Source organism: Puntigrus tetrazona, unplaced genomic scaffold (assembly GCF_018831695.1).
Source record: "Puntigrus tetrazona isolate hp1 unplaced genomic scaffold, ASM1883169v1 S000000988, whole genome shotgun sequence".
Lineage (NCBI taxonomy): Eukaryota > Metazoa > Chordata > Actinopteri > Cypriniformes > Cyprinidae > Puntigrus > Puntigrus tetrazona.
This window is the reverse complement of record NW_025048583.1, coordinates 27,890-44,392: the sequence shown is the minus strand read 5'-3', so window position 1 is coordinate 44,392 and position 16,503 is coordinate 27,890. Positions and strand designations below refer to the sequence as shown.

General features: G+C 42.9%; 2 non-coding genes and 10 pseudogenes across 2 annotated transcripts; all 12 read right to left on the bottom strand.

Annotated features, from left to right (window-relative positions):
• Positions 1-2,081: 2,081 nt before the first annotated feature.
• LOC122338772 lies at positions 2,082-2,199 on the bottom strand (annotated as a pseudogene).
• A 275-nt stretch (positions 2,200-2,474) lies between these two features.
• On the bottom strand, positions 2,475-2,593 carry LOC122338757 (annotated as a pseudogene).
• Positions 2,594-2,869: 276 nt separating this feature from the next.
• Positions 2,870-2,988, bottom strand: LOC122338768 (annotated as a pseudogene).
• Positions 2,989-3,260: 272 nt separating this feature from the next.
• Positions 3,261-3,379, bottom strand: LOC122338804. The gene has a single exon (XR_006249864.1). It is a non-coding gene; the product is annotated as a 5S ribosomal RNA (ribosomal RNA).
• Positions 3,380-3,655: 276 nt separating this feature from the next.
• Positions 3,656-3,774, bottom strand: LOC122338751 (annotated as a pseudogene).
• A 276-nt stretch (positions 3,775-4,050) lies between these two features.
• Positions 4,051-4,169, bottom strand: LOC122338803. Its single transcript, XR_006249863.1, has one exon. It is a non-coding gene; the product is annotated as a 5S ribosomal RNA (ribosomal RNA).
• A 656-nt stretch (positions 4,170-4,825) lies between these two features.
• Positions 4,826-4,944, bottom strand: LOC122338775 (annotated as a pseudogene).
• A 270-nt stretch (positions 4,945-5,214) lies between these two features.
• Positions 5,215-5,333, bottom strand: LOC122338750 (annotated as a pseudogene).
• A 276-nt stretch (positions 5,334-5,609) lies between these two features.
• Positions 5,610-5,728, bottom strand: LOC122338780 (annotated as a pseudogene).
• Positions 5,729-6,006: 278 nt separating this feature from the next.
• Positions 6,007-6,125, bottom strand: LOC122338840 (annotated as a pseudogene).
• A 659-nt stretch (positions 6,126-6,784) lies between these two features.
• Positions 6,785-6,903, bottom strand: LOC122338754 (annotated as a pseudogene).
• A 5,474-nt stretch (positions 6,904-12,377) lies between these two features.
• On the bottom strand, positions 12,378-12,496 carry LOC122338790 (annotated as a pseudogene).
• Between the last annotated feature and the right edge of the window lie 4,007 nt (positions 12,497-16,503).

Genomic DNA, 16,503 nt, shown 5'->3' with positions numbered 1-16,503 from the left:
GCCTGTAAATAATGATAAACAGGATGCGTGGAGCACCTTTCAACACAATCCCTAGATATTCAAATGACAAGTACTGACCAAATGACACTTGTCTGCACTGAAAGACATCTTTAAAGAGAGCAGTAACCCCACCCCTCTCTTGTCAACTCTGCAAACATTCATATAAGTGAAGTTGGGAGGGCTGTTTCATTGAGCACTGTTGCACTGCAGCTTTCTTCAAGCCATGTTTCATTTAGAAACATAAAATCTAGATTGTTTGTAATTATTAAATCATTGATCACAAATGATTTGTTTTTAGTGATCGAACATTTAATAATGCTAGCTTGATGGTAGTACTTTTTGTTTCTATAGAAGTCTGAGTTTGTTGTCTAATGGGCCGCAGATTAGATTTGTCAGTTATGCACGCCTGGAGAAGGCCTTAGACTTTCTATCCTGTAATAAGACGGAGATAGTGAGAGACACACTGGGTTCCGCTTGTTTTCTAAACATCCCTGGAAGTTTTTGCTGTAGTCGCGGGGACCCGAAACACATCACTGAGAGCTGTTATCAGTTGTTTTGCTTTACCAGCTGCAGATGGAGGAGGGATGGCCTGGCGTTGTCGCAGCGGCCGAAGAGCTCTCGCTGGAGGAGGGCGAGCTGGGCCCAGCGGCCTTGGAGGCGGTGGTGCCCGCCCGTTTTGTAGTTGATAACTGGGGGCTCGCAGCAAAGGAGTGGGAGAGTCTGGTTTTAGCCACCAGTTCCTCCATTTTTGTGAGAAGCTGAGAAGTGGCGATGCTTGAGAGAGGGATAATGTCTCTGGTAAACAGAGCATTGGTGTTTCCGGTGGCAGAATTATGCTGTCCTGGCTTCCTGGCTGATTACCAGAGAGTCGTCCTTCGGCTCTGAGTCCTGGAGCCGTTGTTGTGCGTCACATTGTGTCTGTGATGGGCTCTGCGGGCAGGGCTCAACCGTGATAGTGTCCACAGACAGTGCTTGTTGTGGCTCTGTGGTGTTTTCAGTGTCCTTGTGGGATGTGTCGACCAGATGATGACTCTGAGGCTGATATGAAGTCCTGTCGTCATCCATACTTTGTCCAGGTGTGTGTGTGCCATTCATGTTGAGTGGACTGGCACACTCTGCTGATGGATGACGGAGTGAAAAATAGATGTTGTCCTTTAACACTCTCGCACCAAGTTTGTTTGGGTGAAGGCCATCCAGTTTAAACAGTTGTCTGTGTCCCCAGAACAGATTGAAGTTGTCGATGAAGTTGACTCCTTTTTGACTGCAGGTTCTTTGTAGCCAAGTATTCAGTCCAAGCAACCGTGAAAACATGTTTGTTCCCCTTGCTGGGAGTGGTCCACTGATGAACGACTGGACTTCAACTCAACTCTCGAGTGCCTTTGGGTCTCGCTCCTGTCTTTGCCACTGATTTGTGTGTTGATCAGCTTTAGCTTGATTCGCTACATTTGTATACTGTCGAGATTGATTCGATTCACAGGACTCACCGGCTGTGGGCTGAGGGGTCCGTGATGATCTGCTGTGTGATCTGCTTGTTTTGGGAGTCCAGCAAGTAACTTTGTTTCAAGAGCCACAATCCTTTGTAGCAGTCTGTGGCAGTTTGTGCAGCAAGTAGATTCCAGAAGAGGCATTTTCTTTCTTGTTTGTTGAAAATAGGAAGCTGTGTTTTCCTGTCTCTCGGAATGTAAGCTGCTAGCAGCGGGAGGCAGATAATCTAGTTCTTCGTAGTAGCTATTATTGCAATCCCGAAAGTTTTTGCCAAATATGTGTTGTTTGAGCACTGTGCTATATGCTGAAGTTAAAACTTAGTAAAATCAGAAAAAAGTAGATAAAAGTAGATAAAAAGAAGCAAAGCGCGGAGCAGTAAGCAAGAGCGTCCGAACAGTCGCAAAGTCGGAAGCAGAGCTCTTTGCTTTCCCTTACTGCTTTTTAATTCAATTGCCTTTAAAGTAGCTGTTCTTTAAACAGAGTTTGACTGTTTTTAACTACTTAACTAATGCTTTCAGTAAGGGAAAGCAAAGAGCTGGTCAAATTTTGGACACACTAAGGGCCAGTGTATGAGATAAGTAGTGAAAAAACTCAAAAACTTACAGCACCTGGTATTCCTAGGCAGTCTCCCATCCAAGTACTAACTAGGCCCAACTCTGCTTAGCTTCTGAGATCAGACGAGATCAGGCGTGAACAGGTGGCATGGCCACAAACGAAAGCTGCTGCAAAAGCCCCTATTTTAAGGTGAGGCACACTAAGTGCCATTAAACTAGATAAGTAATGAATGAAATACAAAAAAATACTTCAAAATGAGCTACATTAAAGATAAGAGCATTAGTTAAGTAGTTAAAAACAGTCAAACTCTGTTTAAAGAACAGCTACTTTAAAGGCAATTGAATTAAATAAGCAGTAAGGGAAAGCAAAGAGCTGGTCAAACTTTGGCCACACTAAGGGCCAGTGTATTAGATAAGTAGTGAAAAAAACTCAAAAACTTACAGCACCTGGTATTCCTAGGCAGTCTGCCATCCAAGTACTAACTAGGCCCAACTCTGCTTAGCTTCTGAGATCAGATGAGATCAGGCGTGAACAGGGTGGTGTGGCCGTGAGCGAAAGCTGCTGCGAAAAGCCCCCTATTTTAGGGTGAGGCACACTAAGTGCAATTATACTAGAAAAGTAATGAATGAAATACAAAAAAATACTTCAAAATGAGCTACATTAAAGATAAGAGCATTAGTTAAGTAGTTAAAAACAGTCAAACTCTGTTTAAAGAACAGCTACTTTAAAGGCAATTGAATTAAATAAGCAGTAAGGGAAAGCAAAGAGCTGGTCAAACTTTGGCCACACTAAGGGCCAGTGTATTAGATAAGTAGTGAAAAAACTCAAAAACTTACAGCACCTGGTATTCCTAGGCAGTCTCCCATCCAAGTACTAAATAGGCCCAACTGTGCTTAGCTTCTGAGATCAGGCGAGATCAGGCATGAACAGGGTGGTATGGCCATAAGCGAAAGCTGCTGCAAAAGCCCCTATTTTAAGGTGAGGCACACTAAGTGCCATTATACTAGATAAGTAATGAATGAAATACAAAAAAATACTTCAAAATGAGCTACATTAAAGATAAGAGCATTAGTTAAGTAGTTAAAAACAGTCAAACTCTGTTTAAAGAACAGCTACTTTAAAGGCAATTGAATTAAATAAGCAGTAAGGGAAAGCAAAGAGCTGGTCAAACTTTGGCCACACTAAGGGCCAGTGTATTAGATAAGTAGTGAAAAACTCAAAACTTACAGCACCTGGTATTCCTAGGCAGTCTCCCATCCAAGTACTAACTAGGCCCAACTCTGCTTAGCTTCTGAGATCGGACGAGATCAGGCGTGAACAGGGTGGTATGGCCATAAGCGAAAGCTGCTGCAAAAAGCCCCCTTTTTTAAGGTGAGGCACACTAAGTGCCATTATACTAGATAAGTAATGAATGAAATACAAAAAAATACTTCAAAATGAGCTACATTAAAGATAAGAGCATTAGTTAAGTAGTTAAAAACAGTCAAACTCTGTTTAAAGAACAGCTACTTTAAAGGCAATTGAATTAAATAAGCAGTAAGGGAAAGCAAAGAGCTGGTCAAACTTTGGCCACACTAAGGGCCAGTGTATTAGATAAGTGGTGAAAAAACTGAAAAACTTACAGCACCTGGTATTCCTAGGCAGTCTCCCATCCAAGTACTAACTAGGCCCAACTCTGCTAAGCTTCTGAGATCAGACGAGATCAGGCATGAACAGGGTGGTATGGCCATAAGCGAAAGCTGCTGCAAAAAGCCCCCTATTTTAAGGTGAGGCACACTAAGTGCCATTATACTAGATAAGTAATGAATGAAATACAAAAAAATACTTCAAAATGAGCTACATTAAAGATAAGAGCATTAGTTAAGTAGTTAAAAACAGTCAAACTCTGTTTAAAGAACAGCTACTTTAAAGGCAATTGAATTAAATAAGCAGTAAGGGAAAGCAAAGAGCTGGTCAAACTTTGGCCACACTAAGGGCCAGTGTATTAGATAAGTAGTGAAAAAACTCAAAAACTTACAGCACCTGGTATTCCTAGGCAGTCTCCCATCCAAGTACTAACTAGGCCCAACTCTGCTTAGCTTCTGAGATCGGACGAGATCAGGCGTGAACAGGGTGGTATGGCCATAAGCGAAAGCTGCTGCAAAAGCCCCTATTTTAAGGTGAGGCACACTAAGTGCCATTATACTAGATAAGTAATGAATGAAATACAAAAAATACTTCAAAATGAGCTACATTAAAGATAAGAGCATTAGTTAAGTAGTTAAAAACAGTCAAACTCTGTTTAAAGAACAGCTACTTTAAAGGCAATTGAATTAAATAAGCAGTAAGGGAAAGCAAAGAGCTGGTCAAACTTTGGCCACACTAAGGGCCAGTGTATTAGATAAGTAGTGAAAAAACTCAAAAACTTACAGCACCTGGTATTCCTAGGCAGTCTCCCATCCAAGTACTAACTAGGCCCAACTCTGCTTAGCTTCTGAGATCAGACGTGAACAGGGTGGGATGGCCGTGGCGAATGCTGCTGCAAAAAGCCCCCTTTTTTAAGGTGAGGCACACTAAGTGCCATTATACTAGATAAGTAATGAATGAAATACAAAAAAATACTTCAAAATGAGCTACATTAAAGATAAGAGCATTAGTTAAGTAGTTAAAAACAGTCAAACTATCTTTAAAGAACAGCTACTTTAAAGGCAATTGAATTAAATAAGCAGTAAGGGAAAGCAAAGAGCTGGTCAAACTTTGGCCACACTAAGGGCCAGTGTATTAGATAAGTAGTGAAAAAACTCAAAACTTACAGCACCTGGTATTCCTAGGCAGTCTCCCATCCAAGTACTAACTAGGCCCAACTCTGCTTAGCTTCTGAGATCAGACGAGATCAGGCGTGAACAGGGTGGGATGGCCGTGGCGAAAGCTGCTGCAAAAGCCCCTATTTTAAGGTGAGGCACACTAAGTGCCATTATACTAGATAAGTAATGAATGAAATACAAAAAATACTTTAAAATGAGCTACATTAAAGATAAGAGCATTAGTTAAGTAGTTAAAAACAGTCAAACTCTGTTTAAAGAACAGCTACTTTAAAGGCAATTGAATTAAATAAGCAGTAAGGGAAAGCAAAGAGCTGGTCAAACTTTGGCCACACTAAGGGCCAGTGTATTAGATAAGTAGTGAAAAACTCAAAACTTACAGCACCTGGTATTCCTAGGCAGTCTCCCATCCAAGTACTAACTAGGCCCAACTCTGCTAAGCTTCTGAGATCAGACGAGATCAGGCATGAACAGGGTGGTATGGCCATAAGCAAAAGCTGCTGCAAAAAGCCCCCTATTTTAAGGTGAGGCACACTAAGTGCCATTATACTAGATAAGTAATGAATGAAATACAAAAAAATACTTCAAAATGAGCTACATTAAAGATAAGAGCATTAGTTAAGTAGTTAAAAACAGTCAAACTCTGTTTAAAGAACAGCTACTTTAAAGGCAATTGAATTAAATAAGCAGTAAGGGAAAGCAAAGAGCTGGTCAAACTTTGGCCACACTAAGGGCCAGTGTATTAGATAAGTAGTGAAAAAACTCAAAAACTTACAGCACCTGGTAGTCCTAGGCAGGCTCCCATCCAAGTACTATTTAGGCCCAACTCTTCTTAGCTTCTGAGATCAGACGAGATCAGGCGTTAACAGGGTGGTATGTCCGTAAGCGAGAGCTGCTGCAAAAGGCCCCCTATTTTAAGGTGAGGCACAGTAAGTGCCATTATACTAAATAAGTAATGAATGAAATACAAAAAAAAATACTTCAAAATGAGCTACATTAAAGATAAGAGCATTAGTTAAGTAGTTAAAAACAGTCAAACTCTGTTTAAAGAACAGCTACTTTAAAGGCAATTGAATTAAATAAGCAGTAAGGGAAAGCAAAGAGCTGGTCAAACTTTGGCCACACTAAGGGCCAGTGTATTAGATAAGTAGTGAAAAAACTCAAAAACTTACAGCACTTGGTATTCCTAGGCAGTCTCCCATCCAAGTACTAACTAGGCCCAACTCTGCTTAGCTTCTGAGATCAGACGAGATCAGGTGTGAATAGGGTGGTATGGCCGTAAGCAAAAACTGCTGCAAAAAGCCCCCTATTTTAAGGTGAGGCACACTAAGTGCCATTATACTAGATAAGTAATGAATGAAATACAAAAAAATACTTCAAAATGAGCTACATTAAAGATAAGAGCATTAGTTAAGTAGTTAAAAACAGTCAAACTCTGTTTAAAGAACAGCTACTTTAAAGGCAATTGAATTAAATAAGCAGTAAGGGAAAGCAAAGAGCTGGTCAAACTTTGGCCACACTAAGGGCCAGTGTATTAGATAAGTAGTGAAAAAACTCAAAAACTTACAGCACCTGGTAATCCTAGGCAGTCTCCCATCCAAGTAATAACTAGGCCCAACTCTGCTTAGCTTCTGAGATCAGACGTGAACAGGGTGGGATGGCCGTGGCGAAAGCTGCTGCAAAAAGCCCTATATTTTAAGGTGAGGCACACTAAGTGCCATTATACTAGATAAGTAATGAATGAAATACAAAAAAATACTTCAAAATGAGCTACATTAAAGATAAGAGCATTAGTTAAGTAGTTAAAAACAGTCAAACTCTGTTTAAAGAACAGCTACTTTAAAGGCAATTGAATTAAATAAGCAGTAAGGGAAAGCAAAGAGCTGGTCAAACTTTGGCCACACTAAGGGCCAAGTTTATTAGATAAGTAGTGAAAAACTCAAAACTTACAGCACCTGGTATTCCTAGGCAGTCTCCCATCCAAGTACTAACTAGGCCCAACTCTGCTTAGCTTCTGAGATCAGACGAGATCAGGCGTGAACAGGGTGGGATGGCCTTAAGCGAAAGCTGCTGCAAAAAGCCCCCTATTTTAAGGTGAGGCACACTAAGTGCCATTATACTAGATAAGTAATGAATGAAATACAAAAAAATACTTCAAAATGAGCTACATTAAAGATAAGAGCATTAGTTAAGTAGTTAAAAACAGTCAAATTCTGTTTAAAGAACAGCTGCTTTAAAGGCAATTGAATTAAATAAGCAGTAAGGCAAGGCAAGGCAAGTTTATTTATATAGCACATTTCATACACAATGGTAATTCAAAGTGCTTTACAAAAGAGGAAATAAAATAATTACAAGATTTAAATAACAATAAAAGAAATTAAAATAAAATAAAAACACTGATTTAAGATAAATTGAATTTAAAGCAAAAGAGATTGATTTAAAACAGTTAAAAATAAAAGAAGCAAAGTAGCACAGTTCGGACGCAGCACAGTGCTCATTCTGTAAATGCACAACTAAACAGATGAGTTTTGAGTCTGCATTTAAAAGTGACTAATGTTTCAGCACATCTGATCTCTTCAGGAAGCTGGTTCCAGATGCGAGTAGCATAATAACTAAAAGCAGATTCTCCTTGTTTGGTGTGAACCTTTGGTATTTCTAACTGACTTGATCCTAGTGATCTGAGTGGTCTGTTAGGTGTATAAATAGTGATCATATCTGCAATGTATTTAGGTCCTAGTCCATTGAGTGATTTATAAACGAGTAAAAGTGCTTTAAAATCAATTCTAAATGTCACTGGAAGCCAGTGTAAGGACCTGAGGATTGGTGTGATGTGCTTTGATTTTCTGGTTCGAGTCAGGATCCTGGCAGCAGCGTTCTGGATGAGCTGCAGCTGTCTGATGGTCTTTTGGGAAGGCCAGTGAGGAGACCATTACAATAGTCCACCCTGCTGGTGATGAAGGCATGGACTAGTTTCTCCAGGTCTTGCCTGGGCACAAAGCATCTTATTCTTGCAATATTTTTAGGTGATAGTACGCTGATTTAGTCACTGCTTTGACATGACAGCTGAAACTAAGGTCGGTCTCTAGAATCACACCAAGATTCTTGACTTGCCTTTTGGTTGTTTGACCCCTTGAGTTAAGGTATGCATTCACCTTGTGAACTTCATCTTTATTTCCAAATGCAATGACCTCAGTTTTCTCCTTGTTTAACTGAAGAAAATTTTGGCACATCCAACTGTTGATTTCATCAATGCATTGGCAGAGTGATTCAATGGGGCTGTAGTCATTTGGAGATAAAGCTAGGTAAATCTGTGTGTCGTCAGCATAGCTGTGATAGGCAATTTGATTCTTTCTCATTATTTGACTTAGTGGGAGCATATACAGGCTAAACAAGAGCGGCGCAAGAATTGAGCCTTGTGGGACTCCGCATGTCATGGACGTCCACTTAGACCTATGCTCTCCTATACTCACATAATAACCCCTCCTCTAAATATGACCTGAACCAGTTTAGAGCCGTTCCAGAAAGCCCGACCCAGTTTTCCAGTCTGTCTAGAAGAATGTTATGATCGACAGTGTCAAACGCAGCACTAAGATCTAGTAGTACCAGCACTGATATTTTACCAGAATCAGAGTTTAGGCGAATATCATTTATTATCTTAACCAACGCTGTCTCTGTGCTGTGGTGCGGTCTGAAACCAGATTGAAAATTATCCAGATAACCATTTGAGTTCAAGTAGCTGTTCAGCTGATTCAGAACTACCTTTTCAATGATCTTGCCTATGACCGGAAGATTTGATATCGGTCTATAGTTACTCAATATACTGTTATCAAGATTTCTCTTTTTCAGGAGGGGCTTAACAGCTGCAGTTTTCAGGGCGTTTGGAAAGACCCAGAAAGAAGTGATGTGTTCACCACTTCTAAGATGTCAGCTTTTAAACAGTCAAACACGCTTTTGAGAAAGGATGTGGGGAGTGTGTCAAGACAGCAGGTTGAGGATTTTAGGTGCTGTATTACTTCCTCCAAAGTTTTGCTATCAATTGCTTCAAGAACACACATAGTGACTCCTTTTTGAGATTGTGGTTGAATCTGACATATCTCTACATCATCTGATGTTTTAATCGCCTTTCTGATATTTTCGATCTTCTCAGAAAAGAATGAGGCAAACTCATTGCATTTGCTGTCAGAAAGCATTTCACTGGGAATCTGACTTGGGGGGTTTGTCAGTCTCTCAACCGTAGCAAAAAGAGTGCGGGTGTTGTTCAGGTTACTATTTATAAGGTTTGAGAAAAACTTCTGTCGTGCTGTGGCTAATTCCACATTAAAAGCATGCAGGCTGTCTTTATAGATGCTATAGTGGATTTCAAGTTTTGTCTTCCGCCACGTCCGCTCAGCCTTTCTGCATTGCCTTTTCATGATCTGCACTGCTGTTGATTTTCTCAACATGACTTTTGTCTGCCAGTCTTCTTACTGACTTTCACAGGTGCAATGTCATCCATGACATTCTTAACTTTTGAGTCAAAGGACTCTAGGAGAAGATCAACGCAGTCGGCAGAAATGCTTGGCATTGAAGAAACAGCCTTCATAAATAGCACACTTGTGTTCTCATTAATGCATCTCTTTCTGACAGTGACAGATCTGGATTCAGTGGTAGCAGAGATCAATATATCAAAGAAAATACAGAAGTGATCAGACAGTGCTACATCCTTGATAACAATGGACGAAAGCTGTAAACCCTTACTAATGAGTAAATCTAGCGTGTGCCCATGGTGATGTGTAGGTCCATGCACATGCTGAATCAGCTCAAAAGTGTTTAAAACGGTTACAAATTCTTTTGTAGTTTTGATTTCTGCATTTTCTATGTGGATATTAAAATCCCCTGCAATCACAAAACAGTCAAATTCTGAACAAATCATTGATAACAATTCTGTGAACTCTTCAACAAAGGCTGGAGAATATTTTGGAGGCCTGTAAATAATGATAAACAGGATGCGTGGAGCACCTTTCAACACAATCCCTAGATATTCAAATGACAAGTACTGACCAAATGACACTTGTCTGCACTGAAAGACATCTTTAAAGAGAGCAGTAACCCCACCCCTCTCTTGTCAACTCTGCAAACATTCATATAAGTGAAGTTGGGAGGGGCTGTTTCATTGAGCACTGTTGCACTGCAGCTTTCTTCAAGCCATGTTTCATTTAGAAACATAAAATCTAGATTGTTTGTAATTATTAAATCATTGATCACAAATGATTTGTTTTTTAGTGATCGAACATTTAATAATGCTAGCTTGATGGTAGTACTTTTTGTTTCTATAGAAGTCTGAGTTTGTTGTCTAATGGGCATGAATTAGATTTGTCAGTTGTACGCCTTGAGAAGGCCTTAGACTTTCTATCCTGTAATAAGACGGAGATAGTGAGAGACACACTGGGTTCCCGCTTGTTTTCTAAACATCCCTGGAAGTTTTTGCTGTAGTCGCGGGGACCCGAAACACATCACTGAGAGCTGTTATCAGTTGTTTTTGCTTTACCAGCTGCAGATGGAGGAGGGATGGCCTGGCGTTGTCGCAGCGGCCGAAGAGCTCTCGCTGGAGGAGGCGAGCTGGGCCCAGCGGCCTTGGAGGCGGTGGTGCCCGCCGTTTTGTGTAGTTGATAACTGGGGCTCGCAGCAAAGGAGTAGGAGAGTCTGGTTTTAGCCACCAGTTCCTCCATTTTTTGTGAGAAGCTGAGAAGTGGCGATGCTTGAGAGAGGGATAATGTCTCTGGTAAACAGAGCATTGGTGTTTCCGGTGGCAGAATTATGCTGTCCTGGCTTCCCTGGCTGATTACCAGAGAGTCGTCCTTCGGCTCTGAGTCCTGGAGCCGTTGTTGTGCGTCACATTGTGTCAGTGATGGGCTCTGCGGGCAGGGCTCAACCGTGATAGTGTCTACAGACAGTGCTTGTTGTGGCTCTGTGGTGTTTTCAGTGTCCTTGTGGGATGTGTCGACCAGATGATGACTCTGAGGCTGATATGAAGTCCTGTCGTCATCCATACTTTGTCCAGGTGTGTGTGTGCCATTCATGTTGAGTGGACTGGCACACTCTGCTGATGGATGACGGAGTGAAAAATAGATGTTGTCCTTTAACACTCTCGCACCAAGTTTGTTTGGGTGAAGGCCATCCAGTTTAAACAGTTGTCTGTGTCCCCAGAACAGATTGAAGTTGTCGATGAAGTTGACTCCTTTTTGACTGCAGGTTCTTTGTAGCCAAGTATTCAGTCCAAGCAACCGTGAAAACATGTTTGTTCCCCTTGCTGGGAGTGGTCCACTGATGAACGACTGGACTTCAACTCTTTGAAGTGTTTCGATAAGTTCACTGAAGTCCCTCTTCAGGAGTTCTGATTGCTCCTTACGAATGTCATTCTTCCCCACATGGATGATGACTCGTTTTGCAGTCTTGTGCTTCATTAGAACGTTCTGAAGTCCATAGTTTACATCAGAGACGGTCGCTTGAGGAAAGCAGCATGTAGTTGTCGTTCTGCTCCTGACGTTTCTGATAATGGAGTCTCTGACTATCAGAGTTCTGGGCTCGGCTTCTCTGTGATCTGAACGCCGCTGTCTGCTCAACCTTGAGCGCCTGTTTGTAGCGGTGTTAGCTACTGGCTGATATGACTCCTGCTCAGTCACTTTCGGGGATTCCTCACCCAAATTCGTTAAAGATTCAAATCTGTTCTCGAGCTGTACAGGGGGTGGTAAAATACCAGTTTTTCCAAGACTTCTCATGGCCATGTCTGGGGTAGATGATGCCACAGCGGCAATATGAGATACTCGTGACAGTCTGATGTCTCGAGTGCCTTTGGGTCTCGCTCCCTGTCTTTGCCACTGATTTGTGTGTTGATCAGCTTTAGCTTGATTCGCTACATTTGTATACTGTCGAGATTGATTCGATTCACAGGACTCACCGGCTGTGGGCTGAGGGGGTCCGTGATGATCTGCTGTGTGATCTGCTTGTTTTGGGAGTCCAGCAAGTAACTTTGTTTCAAGAGCCACAATCCTTTGTAGCAGTCTGTGGCAGTTTGTGCAGCAAGAAGATTCCAGAAGAGGCATTTTCTTTCTTGTTTGTTGAAAATAGGAAGCTGTGTTTTCCGTCTCCGAATGTAATCTGCTAGCAGCGGGAGGCAGAAAATCTAGTTCTTCGTAGTAGCTATTATTGCAATCCCGAAAGTTTTTGCCAAATATGTGTTGTTTGAGCACTGTGCTATATGCTGAAGTTAAAACTTAGTAAAATCAGAAAAAGTAGATAAAAGTAGATAAAAAGAAGCAAAGCGCTGGAGCAGTAAGCAAGAGCGTCCGAACAGTCGCATAGAAGCCGGAAGCAGAGCTCTTTGCTTTCCCTTACTGCTTTTTTAATTCAATTGCCTTTAAAGTAGCTGTTCTTTAAACAGAGTTTGACTGTTTTTAACTACTTAACTAATGCTTTCAGTAAGGGAAAGCAAAGAGCTGGTCAAACTTTGGCCACACTAAGGGCCAGTGTATTAGATAAGTAGTGAAAAAACTCAAAAACTTACAGCACCTGGTATTCCTAGGCAGTCTCCCATCCAAGTAATAACTAAGCCCAACTCTGCTTAGCTTCTGAGATCAGACGAGATCAGGCGTGAACAGGGTGGGATGGCCGTGTAGAAGCTGCTGCAAAAGCCCCTATTTTAAGGTGAGGCACACTAAGTGCCATTATACTAGATAAGTAATGAATGAAATACAAAAAAATACTTCAAAATGAGCTACATTAAAGATAAGAGCATTAGTTAAGTAGTTAAAAACAGTCAAACTCTGTTTAAAGAACAGTTACTTTAAAGGCAATTGAATTAAATAAGCAGTAAGGCAAGGCAAGGCAAGTTTATTTATATAGCACATTTCATACACAATGGTAATTCAAAGTGCTTTACAAAGAGGAAATAAAATAATTACAAGATTTAAATAACAATAAAAGAAATTAAAATAAAATAAAAACACTGATTTAAGATAAATTGAATTTAAAGCAAAAGAGATTGATTTAAAACAGTTTAAAATAAAAGAAGCAAAGTAGCACAGTTCGGACGCAGCACAGTGCTCATTCTGTAAATGCACAACTAAACAGATGAGTTTTGAGTCTGGATTTAAAAGTGACTAATGTAATTCAAGATGGCGCCGTTGAGTTCGGCTGCCGTCACGACCAGCTCCTGCAAAACTTTTTGTTTTTCTTTTTAATTTTTAGTATTTTGGACAGTCTGCGCGTTTTCTTTATATAAGATGGCTATTATTACATACGACCGAGCCACTCTTATATCTATTGGTGTACAATGCACCCAACTTTCGCCGTTTTTAAACCCGGACCCATGCTGGCCGAGCGAGATCCTGACGAAGACAAAAGGACGCGACCCGCACCGGCGTCCACGAGGGAAACGAGCCGGCGTCAGGAACAGGTTGAGGGCACGCTCACACCGCGCTCCCCTACCTAGTGTCCTGTTAGCCAACGTCCAGTCTCTGGAAAACAAGCTCGATGACCTCAGGGCAAGGATCAAGTTCCAGAGAGACATTCGGGACTGCAACCTCCTCTGCTTCACCGAGACATGGCTGAACCCAGCGGTACCGGACCACGCCATACAACCGGCCGAGTTTTTCTCCGTTTACCGCATGGACAGAACAATGGAGTCGGGGAAGACACGGGGAGGTGGAGTGTGTCTGATGGTGAACAACCGCTGGTGCGACAGCGCGAGCGTTGTTCTTCTCTCACGCTCCTGCACACCAAACCTGGAACTTCTGACCATCAAATGTCGCCCTTTCTATCTTCCACGGGAATTCAGCTCGGTCATAGTCAGCGCCGTTTATATTCCACCTCAAGCGGACACGGACGCTGCAATATGGGATTTACACGACCACCTCACAACACACCAGTCACAACACCGGGCGCCGCACTCATTGTGCTGGGGATTTTAACAGTGCAAACCTCAAGCGCGCACTGCCGAACTTTCACCAGCACATCACCTGCCCCACCAGGGGCGAAAGGACACTGGATCACTGTTACACACCCTTCAGAGACAGCTACAAGGCAAAATCATGCCCACCGTTTGGTAAATCGGACCATGCCGCCATTTTCCTCGTACCTGTTTACAAACAGAGGCTGAAACAGGAAGCCCCGGTACAGAGGGAGGTGTCACGCTGGACTGACCATTCGGTGGCCGCTCTGCAGGACGCTTTGGATGACGCAGACTGGGCCATGTTCAGGTGTAGCTCCGAGGACGTCAACGTGTTCACGGAAGCGGTGGTGGGATTCATCGGGAAACTAGCGGATGACACGGTAGAGAAAACCGTCATCAGGAACGTTTCCCAACCAGAAGCCGTGGGTAGACAAAACTATCCGCGACTCTCTGAGATCCCGCTCCGCAGCCTATAATACGGGGATTGTCAACGGGGATATGTCTGAATACAAGGCTGCGTCATACGGCGTGCGCAGAGCGGTAAAGGAGGCAAAGAGGCGCTACGGGAGGAAACTTGAGTCACAGTTTCAACACAGTGACTCTAGGAGCCTTTGGCAGGGACTGAGAAACATCACGGACTATAAAACGCCAACCTCCAGAGTGGAGAGCGCGGATGCTTCTCTGGCAGACGAGCTAAACACCTTTATGCTCGTTTCGAGGCTGCAGCTAATCACGCTAATCACGCTTAGCGCCGCTTAGCGCATGATGAACAGCACGCACGCCGAGAGAGCCGGAGAGGAAATCGCGTTCACCATTTCGGAGCACGACGTAAGGAGGAAGGCAGTCAGAGAGTGAACACCAGGAAGGCAGCAGGACCTGACGGCATCACAGGTCGGGTTCTGAGAGCCTGTGCTGACCAGCTAGCACCGGTGTTCACTGAGATATTTAATCTCTCCTGAAACAGTCTGTAGTCCCCTCGTGTTTCAAAGAGTCCATCATTGTTCCTGTGCCGAAGAAACCTCAACCATCTTGCCTTAATGATTACCGCCCTGTAGCTCTGACGTCTGTAGTGATGAAGTGCTTCGAGAGACTCGTCAGAGACTTCATCACCGCATCACTACCGGACACACTCGACCCACTACAGTTTGCTTACCGCCAAAACCGGTCTACGGAGGATGCCATCACACACCTCCTCCACACAACCACAAGCCACCTGGATTTTAGGAAAGGGAACTATGTGAAAATGCTGTTCGTGGACTATAGTTCAGCGTTCAACACCATAGTTCCTCCACGCTCACCTCGAAGTTGGAGGTCCTGGGACTCAGCCCATCCCTGCGTCACTGGATCACCAACTTCCTGACCGACAGACCACAAGCCGTACGGATGGGAAAACACACCTCATCCTCCCTCACTCTCAGCACTGGAGCCCCTCAGGGTTGTGTTCTGAGCCCCCTGCTGTACTCGCTGTACACACATGACTGTGTGGCCACTACAAACTCCACCACCATCATTAAATTTGCTGACGACACTGTCGTGGTGGGCCTGATCTCCAACAACGATGAGATGGCCTACCTTCAGGAGATCAACAACCTGGAGAGATGGTGTCAGGAGAACAATCTTCTCCTGAACGTCAGCAAAACAAAGGAGTTAATAGTGGACTTCAGCACGAAGCAGGTGCGCTCTTACCATCCCATCAAGATCGACGGGACCCCAGTGGAGAGAGTGGACAGTTTCCGGTACCTGGGTGTTCACATCACGCAGGACCTGTCTTGGTCCTGTCACATCAACACCCTGGTGAAGAAGGCCCGGCAGCGTCTATACCATCTGAGGCGCTTAAGGGACTTCAGACTCCCATCTCAGGTGCTCAGGAACTTTTACACCTGCACCATCGAGAGTGTCCTGACGGGAAACATCACCTCCTGGTTTGGAAACAGCACCATGCAGGACAGGCGAGCTCTCCAGAAGGTGGTGCGGTCAGCTGAGCGCACCATCCGCACTGAGCTCCCTGTGCTGCAGCACATCTACAACAAGCGGTGCTGTACCAGGGCCAGGAAGATCGTGGAAGACCTCAGCCATCCCAACAATGGACTCTTTTGCTCTGCTGCGTTCAGGAAAGCGCTTTACGTTCCCTGAAGGCAAACACAGAGAGAATGAGGAGGAGCTTCTTCCCGCAGGCCATTCGGAGTCTGAACAAGAGAACACCCAGCACCTAAATACCGAATTCCCATGTTCACCCCTCTTTCCCCAGATACTCGCCACTTACATTTGGACAATTGCACTAGCCACTTTGCACTGGACATTGCACAGCCACTTTACACTTACACTTTACACTTTATATCTTATACTTTATATTTATATTCTATTTTATTTTATTTTTTTATATTCTACTTTGCACACTTCTTTTTATATATATTTCTTATATTTTATATTTATATATACATTTAAATTTTGTTTCTATTTTGATGCTGGACGGTTGTAAAGAACATTTCACTGCATGTCGTACCACCATGTATGTGTGTATGACAAATAAAATTTGAATTTGAATTTGAATTTGATTTGATTTGTTTCAGCACATCTGATCTCTTCAGGAAGCTGGTTCCAGATGCGAGCAGCATAATAACTAAAAGCAGATTCTCCTTGTTTGGTGTGAACCTTTGGTATTTCTAACTGACTTGATCCTAGTGATCTGAGTGGTCTGTTAGGTGTATAAATAGTGATCATATCTGCAATGTA